This window comes from Pteropus vampyrus, unplaced genomic scaffold (assembly GCF_000151845.1).
Source record: "Pteropus vampyrus isolate Shadow unplaced genomic scaffold, Pvam_2.0 Scaffold153, whole genome shotgun sequence".
Classification (NCBI taxonomy): Eukaryota; Metazoa; Chordata; class Mammalia; order Chiroptera; family Pteropodidae; genus Pteropus; species Pteropus vampyrus.
The window spans coordinates 2,877,663-2,885,917 of NW_011888934.1; the positions used below are offsets into that span (position 1 = coordinate 2,877,663).

Consider the following 8,255-nt stretch of genomic DNA (forward strand, 5'->3'; position numbering starts at 1 on the left):
ACCAATTACATCAGAATCTCTGGATAGAGACCCTTGCATTTATATCATTAAGGTCCCTCAAATACTCTACACTTTGCTCTCTCTTCTAATATAATAATATAAAATCTTACATTATAATAAGGAAGAACGATTGAGAAATACTATGCTATGAAAACTATAATTTATTGTGTACAGTTATCACTATTAGTCATTCCTCTTTAATTACTTGGTTATCTATCACTGTTGAGTTGCTGTTGTATTTTGATTCTCCAGAAATAGGATAAGTAAATGATAGATGATAGATAGATAGATAGATAGACAGACAGATAGATAGATAGATAGATAGATAGATAGATAATAGATAGATAGATAGATGATAGCTAGCTAGCTAGATATATGCCTACTCTGTCTATGGCACTGTAGAAATATTACTGAGAAAAAAAAAAGACTTTGTAAAGTTAGATATGTACCTAAGCTTGTTCCTAAGGAGACAGAAAACCGGAAAGTGCTAAAAGAAATATTGCTGTTGTAATTGCCATCTGCATCCTGTTTAGATTTCTTGTTGTTCTCCTGCACTCAACTCTAGATTAAGAAGCCAAAAGAAGTCTCTCTTCTTCCTAGTTCAGTCTTACTTGGGATTAAGTTCCTGCTGCTATTGTCTATAGGGGGTGAATATTTCCATGAGTTTCAGGAAAATTGACCTATTTCTCTTCTTATTCAACCTTACTAAGGCAACACTCTTTCAACTCTTTTCCCTCGTAAATGTTTGCTTCATCTCCATGCATGCATTATTTTAGTTTAATTAGAAACTTTTACTACAGTGATGATCTGCTTGTGTTTGTGTTTTTCTTTACTAGAATTGCATATGTAGAAAGGATGCAAGTTTGGTGCAAAGTCAGGCTAATAGCTCTAGTAGAAAACTCTTAGTCTACGGCTGTGCTACCCTGAACAAGCCCAATTCCATATGATCTCGGAAATTAAGCAGGGTAAGGCCTGGTTAGTACTTGGATGGGAGACTATCTAGGAAGACCAGATGCTGTAGACGTAAAAAATAAAAAAAATAAGGGGATATAAGCTGACAAAGTCCTTGCAATCTGTGAGGTCAACCAAGGGTTGCCTCACCTGAAAAAAAAAAAAAGAAAAGGAAAGAAAAGAAAACTCTTTAGAACGAAAGCAATATAGGCATTTTTCTCCAGATAAATTATGTTAATATTCACCTGATAGCAACAGAGAGACAGAACTCTATTTGAGAAAGCACATTAATTATCATGGAGTTTTTGATAAATAGGACAAGGAACAAACTGTAATGAATTATGTTTTATTTAGTAGTACATTTATAAAATTATTTATAAGAGGAATATTTACTTCAAATAAAAGGCATACCACTGAGTTATTTTTTTATATACATGATCAAGTGATCAAGGAGGGAATGACTACAGGTAGATTTCATCCCAATATCTTATACCTGCAGAAATAATGGACTTAATTTATCCAAGGAAGAGTGAATTTTCATGTATTCGACTTAATAACATTAAAGAAAGCATCATCACAGATAAAAAGAATGGTTTGGTGAATATGTACTTCTGTACGTGACTTTTTTAAACTTTTAAAAAATTTCAATCAGCTGGGTTGTGCAACTCATAGAACCAATGGTATCTTCCATTTACCCATTAAGAGAAATAGTTACATGTTTTCTGGCAGACTTGGCTTTAGGAATAGGAAAAGAAAAGTTCTGTCCTGTGAATTTGGAAAGTTCATTGTGGAAATATAGAAGTTCTGTTGAGTGTCCAATTTGATATTTTTCAATAATCCAAAACCCCATATTAAGAGCCTGTTTATACACAGAAAGATTTGTTTAGGCCAGAGGAGCTGGCTTTCTCACAAAAAAAGTCATACAAAGTCATCAGGATTTTTAAGCTTTAGCCAGGAGAAATGAACTTCCAGTTTTAGAATATCCACAGTATAAAACAGATAAAAGGTTTCTTCAGAAATACTCAAGGATATTTAGAAACTGATTTCAGTCATCCAGAAGCCATCCTGATAAATCTTTCCTATAAACAATATAAATTGATGGTGATTTTCTATCTCTCTGATGCTATTTCAAAGATTCATTACAACTCTGCTATAGAACTTGGTGGTTTGAGATTGATCTATGTTTGTTTGTTTTTTCATTTTGTTTTTGTTTTGTTACAAAGTAGTGGTAATTAAAAAGGACAGGGCCTTTTTGGTCAGGTAGAACTGAATTCTAGTTTTACTACTATTTGTGATTTTGGACAAGCTTCCTAGACTTTCTGAATCTCAATGTTCTCATTTATAAAACAGGTGGAATAAAATCTATTTTGCAATGCTTAGAGGTATAAAGGTCAGCACAGTACCTGACACTTATCAAGTGCTTTATTATTATTATCTGAGTAAATAAAATGAAGACCAATATTGACTTATCAAGAATACATGAACATATATTATTTTGAGGTATAAGGAATGACTAATGAAATGTCTATGTATTTTTCAAACTAAAAAAAATGTTTTCCAGATTTCCAAAATATCCATTGATTCATCAGATTATTACAATAAAATTAAGAGCAATAAATTTGCATAAAAAGGAGCAATTTGCTTAGCCCTTGGATTCATACTGTCTGTTAAGGATTTCATAAACTTTTCTATTTAAAGGTTTCTGAAACTGTTATTCTTTGTCCCACTTTTTTTTCTTTTCAGAGTGTTCTTAAACAAGTAAAAGACAATTTATCCAGAATCATTCTAGCATGTCACAGTTCTATTTAGCGTTGTTGTAAATAAAATGACAGCTCACAAATCCCAGCCCTGTTCTTGGTCAGGGTTTTCAGTCCACAGTTCAAATGAAACTTCAGCATTTTCCTTAATGTCCAAAGTAATTTGGCAAACAGAATGTGAGAAAAGAACATTTTTGCTTCTGCTATGCAAGGTCCATATGCTCCATAAATATTATTTAGCATCTCCATGGTGCATTCTGTGTGCACTCTGCTTTATAATCATTGCTACAGCCATTAGCATAAAAATGCTTTCCTCCAGCCTTTTTTTCCATGCTTTGGCTTTGAAATTTTATCCTTATTCATAGTTCAAGAACTTTGCAAACAAACAAGATGCAGCGCAGAATACTTTAGGCAGCTTCGATCCCAGTACTAATCTGCGCTTTGTAGTATGAAACGAAAATTTAAGCAAGCATATGGCCAAAGACTAGAGCAAAAATAATATTATGCCATGAGACATAAGAATAGAAATATTTATTTAAGCCTTTAACTATAGAATTATTATTTATGTTTCTCTTATAAAAATAAGGCCGATGACAAATATAAACTTATTTGTCCTGTGTGTATAATATTATATATTATACATTAGCCTTATTATATATATTTTATTTAGTATATATGTATTTGTTTAGGTATATATCTATTTAGTTAAATATATAAGTTATATATATTTAGCTTAGTACATGTATATAAAACATATAGAGTATATTGACATATACGCACCTATACTTGTTATGTTTCTTTTCGACTTTTGTATTGATTATATATTTTATATAAAAAGTTGGTAGAAATATCTGAGGAAAACATCAAAAGAAAGGCAGGACAGAATTATATAGAATCCTCCATAGTTTATAAGTGTTAGACAAACATTTGTTGGGAACCAAAGCGAAGGGGACACAGTCTGCCACAAAAACCACAGTGCCCAGAGGAGAAAACCAAGCCAGCTGCCCAACACAGATTTTTCTAATTCTGAGACTTGAGGGAAACCTTTTCTGTGAATAGTCAAAAGATAAATGATGAGGTGGAAGCAGAGAGAAAGGTTTTTTGTTTTTTTTTTTTTAATATAGATTTTGAGCATTGAGATTACATCAAAATATATAACTACTAATGAGTGGGCTGCTTTTGCTAATACTGATCTCTTAAGCAAATTCGAAGAAAATACAAGTCTTTCAGTGAAATCTTTCTCTATAGAATGTTATTACCAGATTATGATGCTGCATATGTTTTTAGAGAGGCATTATTATTTCACAAAAAAGACATAATTCTAAAGATTTGAGGACGAATCAAATTTTGGTAAAGAGATTGTATGTTTAAGTAATGTATTTTTATTTATCTCACAATTATGTCCTTTGGTAAACAGAAATTCTTAATTTTAATGAAGTTTACAAAAAGGAAGAAGAAGAAGAAAAAGACAACCAACTCATTTTTTAAAAAGAAGAGCAAATTTTTACTTCATCAAAAATGTTCATCTCTACATCTGTATGACTTTGTAGTGTCTTTTGTTTATAATTTTATTTTTCTCCTTCTTGCTCTCTATGAAGTCAAACTGCACTTCTCTTTTCTTACCAACAGATGCATCACTCCCTAATGCAGTTTTTCTGTGGTTTTGTTACTTGCAAAACCAAGCAAGCAAAACCCCAAGCCCTTATTTTAAAGCATACATATGTTGTTTCAATCAATTATTTTTTTGAGGTTTGGAAATTTGATATATACATGCAAATTTATTTTTTAAATTTATAATTTTTAATTTTTTTTTCTTCTGAATTTAAATAAAGTAACATCATAATCTTTTAGCTCTCTCAAATTAACCACAGAATAAAATTTGGTTTACTGGAAGATAAGTTTCTTAAAAGCAAGGAAATCTCATTCTATCTTTTATACCTGTTAATTTAGTAGAGCTTGACATAAGAAACAAACAAACAAACAAAAAAACTTCCAATAATGTTAACTAAAGAAATGAACAATCCTGACATGCAGAAAGTCTCCCTGACTATGGGAGGGATGAGAGCCCTCTGTAAAGCATGATGGTGGGAGTGGCTATTATAGGGGAAGAATTAAGTCGAATAATAGGGATTTAGTAAAGAGCGAGGTAAACTCTTAAGAAGAATGAGTTAGGGAGAGCATTTATGATTTTCTTCTGCCAAGAAATTGGCTCCATATCTCCAAAAATAATGTCAATTAAAAAAGTTAATTTGCCATCCAAATAGTGGCCGGTCTTTCTCCTTTCTCTCTCTCCTTCCTTCCTTCTTTCCTTCCTTCCTTCCTTCCTTCTTCCTCTCTTTCTTTCCTCCTGCCTTCCTTTCTTTTTTCCTCTTTTTTTTTTTTCTTTTTACTTTCACAAAATATAGTAATTAAAAGAAGTAGTTTGGGAGTTTACATTTGAAAAAAACAAATTTCCTCTCTTATTTCTGCTTATGCTCCAGAATGCCTAATTTGAAGGCTCATGATTTGCTGAGGCAATGCAGCAGACTCGGCTGTGCATAGCAGCTGCATGTTTATGTCTGATCCACGGAAAGGAGGATGTGTCCATAAAACATGAGAATGTGATTATCAAAGCTTTGAAATGAGCAATAATGTATAAAGAGGCACAAGTTTGGCTCTGCTGGACCTAGATGCCAAAAATAATGCAAGACACTCAATTTCAATTTTAATTTCTAAAGGGCTTAATTGATTTAAAATTGTAAACAACCACTATTTATTATTTACTTCACATTTATCATCTATAATTTTCACTTAAACCTCATTGTTTCCTTAAGGTATGGGAAACCTGTGTCAAAAAAGTTGAATAAGGCATACACTCTTATATGGCCATAAATAGTATCTTCTCTCTATTCTAATCAGACTTTTCGTTGTTGTCATTGTATTTTGGAAGTAGGAAATATAGATGAGTTTAAGAGATAGAAAGTTAAGATGAAGAAATGGAATAAGACATGGTTCTAAACTTGTCAGGGGCCAAAACACACTGATGCACCACAATCATTGCTGAGGTATGTGATAATAACTTTATTACAAATAATGTTCGACTTAATGAAAACTTTATATAACTTTCTTTTTAAAATAAATTTTATATTTTTAAAGTTATATTTATGTGATGTTCTTCTAATGACTTTTCATTTTCATACCATCTTTGAGAGACGAAGTTGTGGTTAGGTCAGGAAAGGGTAAGGTGAAGGGAGTAATCACATTGTAATAAAAAGGAACTTCATTCTTCCTTTATGTAACAAGAGATAAAAAGTTTAAATCATTAAAATAAAAGGTTTTAGGGTTTCATCAGTGTCATTTTTTATGTTTAAATAAATCATTAAAGTCCTTTCCAGGTGTCTCTTGATTTACTCTCAAAGGATTATTGACTAACTGCAATTAACTTGTGCCCAATATTTGGAGAGAAAGTAGGTTTTTGGAATGTCCATATGTGAGATATGTACAAACCTCATACAATTTTATTAAAATCAAGTCTTATATAAGAAGATTGTTTCTTTAAAAAGTCTTCAAAATATTTAAGGACTTTGGGATTTGAAAGCACTGCCTCGTAAGGATAGGGAGCCAGACTGATAAGAATAGAAAAAAGGCTTAAGCTGTCTTTTCTCACTGAACTGAATGGTCTATTCCACCTCAGGTACATATGGCATATATACATATAGCATAAGTGATACAGATATGACATATGAAATTCCTGTGGTCATTTCTGCTTTGTATCTCTTGAATATTCCCAAAATGTTTGATCTCAGCATTTGGGCACAAGTCATGCCTCTTTCTTCTAAAGAGAGCCATGTATACAAAAGGTAGATATAATCCAAAACATGAATATATAATCTGTTAAAATACTATTGTTGTCACAGCTATTTTTGTTCTTGTTGCTGTATCTCAGTTCAAGAGACAGTTTATGTTGGAAGACAATGTTTAGAAATTTAGTTGAATTTTCCAGTGTTCATAATTTGTGAGGTAAATAAAGGAATGTTTTGTATCATAACTGTCTCAAAAATTCAGAATCTGGGTCAACTAAGGAAGACTTTAAATATAAATATTGCTCAGAAGAAGGTAGAGGTGGTAGGATTTAAATGGACTCATTTTTCTACAGTTTAATGTATAATTTTATAATTTTTTTTTAATAGAGGATGCAATGTTTTGTTCTTGGAAGTAAAATGATATAATGATTTTGAAGTCAAGGAGATTTAGATTTTAATTCTATTCTATTTAGTAAACGGGTCAAGAAACCTTTTAATATTTTAATATCTTAGTTTGAATGATGATACTATATCTAATTCATGAAATTTATGGTGATAAAATAAGCTGTATAAAGTGTTTAAACTCCTTGGCACATAGTGATTGATAAATGTTTGTTTATATTTTCCTCATAATTGGAAAGGTAATACTTATATAATTGCACACATAAGCATGAAGATCTGTGCTAATATTAGGTAATAAGAGTAAACAATTATTGATAACATTTATTACATCGAGAAAAGCATTTAATGGAGAATTCTCATTCTCCATTATGATATTCACCATAACCTTATGAGATAGGTGCTATTTTTGTCCCCATTTTATGGAAGAAGCAAGAGAGGAGAAAGATTTCATTAACTGTCCAAGGGCACACAATTCATTGGTGGTAGAAGTATTTGATTTTGACAATCTGACTCTGGAGACTGTAATCTTATTCAGATACTACATTTAAAGATATAATAATCCAACTGTAGAAAAATAAAAATAAAAATAATGTGAAAAAGAGCTTCAAAGACTTAGCTAAGAAAATTGAAATGGATACAGCACTTCATATTTCTAAGTTCCTGCTTCTATATCCCACTTCACATTCCACAAATGCAATAACTTGAGAACTGTTTAATTCCATTTGTCATTCCTCGTATGTTTTTCTCCTTATTTTCCTTCTATATGATATCCTTTAACTTCAACCAAAAGAACATCTTTTAATATTTATTGTTATTCAGGTCTGCTGATGACAAATGCACTCGGTTTTTGTTTATCTCTACATGTCGTTATAGGATGCATTGTGTCCCCCCAATACCTCAAAATGTGATATTTGTAAATGAGATTGTTGCAGGTGTAATTAATTTATTAAGAGGAAGTCTTAATGGAATAAAGTGAGTCCATCATCCAATATATAGCTGGTGTCCTTATGAAGAAAAATGCCACATGAAGAAACAGACACACACACAGGGAGAGCACCACATAAAAGATGAAGACAGAGATTGGGGTTGATTCTTCTATAAGCCAAGGAAAATTTCAAATTGCCAGCAAACCATCGTATCTAAGCAAGAGGCATAGAACAGATTTTTCTTTCATAACTCTCAGAAGGAAACAACCCCGCTGACATCTCGATCTCAGACTTCTAGCCTCCAAAACTGTGAGACAATACATTGCTGATGTTTTAGCCATCCGGTTTGTGTTACCTTGTTACAGCAGCCCTGGCAAACTGAAACACGTCTTTATTTCATGCTTGTATTTAAGGATATCTTCACTGGATGAAGAATG

At 31.8% G+C, this 8,255-nt stretch overlaps 1 pseudogene; it reads left to right on the top strand.

Annotated features, from left to right (window-relative positions):
• Nucleotides 1–905: 905 nt before the first annotated feature.
• On the top strand, nucleotides 906–1,024 carry LOC111745386 (annotated as a pseudogene).
• The last annotated feature ends 7,231 nt before the right edge of the window (nucleotides 1,025–8,255 follow it).